Below are 2177 nucleotides of genomic sequence, written 5' to 3' on the forward strand. Positions count from 1 at the left end.
TACAATCGTTTATTTCATTAGTTTATTTTCGCCTCGGGTGTCCTTTAACCACTTCTGTGCCAGGGGGTGGTTTGCCTGATCGGTGCTGCGTGGACTCTCCAGCCCGCAGCACCGTTTAGATAGCAGCCAGGGCGATCAGACTTCCCCCCTTTTTTCCCCACTAGGGGGATGTCCTGCTGGGGGGGGGGGTCTGTTCGCCGCCGGCTGCTTGCGCTTGCGGGGGGAGGCTCTTCAAAGCCCCCCTCCGCAGCGCTTCCTGGCCTCCTTCCCCTTCCCTCCCTCTCCCTCCCCCTGTGAGCGGCGCAGGACGGAATTTCGTCCTGCGCCTGATAGGTTAGGCTTCTGCCTATCAGATGCCGGCGATCCCCGGCCAATCAGAGGCCGGGGATCGCCGATCTCCGTCACGGCGCTGCTGCGCAGCAGCGCCCTATATATGTAAACACCGTGGAAGATCTTCCCAGTGTGTTTACATTTACCCTGCGAGCCGCGATCGGCGGCTTGCAGGGTGTTCACGGAGACAGGCTCCGTGAACTGACATGGAACGTTTCCATGGAATCCACTTCAGGATTCAGGGGCGTACTTATGCGTACGCAGAATCCTGAAGTGGTTAATAGATACGGGCCTGGAGCACACAAGTCAGTGATTTAAACTAAGATACAGCTTGGATTGGAGGATTGGAGTCTGGCCTGTAGTCACATATTTTTTACACTTGGTATACACAAATGAACACAATCTGTCTGAAGGCTGATGCAGTGCATTCAGTGTAATGCTGGGCATACACGGACAGGAGGGAGGCTTATAAATCGAGCCGGACGGCTCGATTGATAATATCCGACGTGTCCGATACCCCGCCGGATCGATACTGCGCTCTATATCGGCGGGGAGAACAATGACAATAAACGAGCGGCTCATTAGCGGCGCCCGCGGGGACGAGCGGCAATCGATCCGCGCGCAGACGCGGACGAGCGGTGACGCGCCGGCATCGAGCCGCTGGCTCGATACCGGCGCATAATCCTACCGTGTATGCCCGGCATAAGTCTGGCCTAACAAACTCTACTAATTTTGTTCCAAAATTGTATCATGGGCCTAATTACTAAACATGCAGTACAATTATAAATAAGAGTGTTTGCTTGTCTTTATTACACTGTACTCATATTACAGATTGCTGTTATATATAAAGCAGGAATACAGCGCAGTGCTGGGCTGAAATTACGCATGAGCGTAATTACGCATCGTAATTCAATGTAAATTTACGCGTAAGCGCTACGTGTAACTTACGGTCTTACGCGTAATTATTAACGCGTAAGCAGTTAAGTGGTATCGTAATTACACTGTCTACCGTAATTGCTAGGTATGCAGAATTTTACGAAGACTTCCGCGTAATTTTACGCGTAACTACTAACGTAAAAACTCCCCTTTTCTAAGAGTAGCCAATCAGTCAACATCCTAAGCAACCAATAGTATCTTCTCCCACCCTTCAGTATAAGCGTACGTTTTGACGCATACGAATGATGTGTACGCAATAACTGTCACACTGACGGCTATTGCGTACACATCGTCCGCATGCGTCAAAAAATACGCATTAATGGATATTATGGCACTACGCGTAACATCGTAGTGTAAGCGCCTACATTACGGAATCCTTACGCGTAACTGCGTAAGTTAACGCGTAATTACAGTGATGAACCATAGATAATTTCCTACGTCGTAACCGTAATTGCGTAATAGCGTAAAATTACGCGTAATGATCCGTAAGCGTAGATTTTTCCATTACGACCAGCACTGATACAGCGGAGGGGCAGCACTTTGTACAGGACCAGAAAGCCTCCTCACTGCCCGCTCTGCATTTACTTCATCAGAAATACTATCCAGCTTCCATGACTTTGTGTTCTGGTTATATTTTTCTTCTTCTCAAAACATTAAAAATTGATTTGTTAAAAAAAAAGAAAAGAAAAATATCCAGAATACCCACATCTGACGACTATAATGATCATGAAAACACCCCGTTTATTTTCCCTCTGAACAGAGACGGATTAAGGTGAAATGGAACTCTAGGAAATCAACAACTTTGGACCCACCCTTTATGGCTCCGTGGCTATTTTTGATAGGATGTGTTGGGGCAAGTATAAACTGGGCCCCTAGACTCACTACAGGCCCTAGGCACCTGCCTATGTTGC

The sequence above is a fragment of the Hyperolius riggenbachi genome, chromosome 3 (assembly GCF_040937935.1).
Source record: "Hyperolius riggenbachi isolate aHypRig1 chromosome 3, aHypRig1.pri, whole genome shotgun sequence".
In the NCBI taxonomy this organism is placed as follows: Eukaryota; Metazoa; Chordata; class Amphibia; order Anura; family Hyperoliidae; genus Hyperolius; species Hyperolius riggenbachi.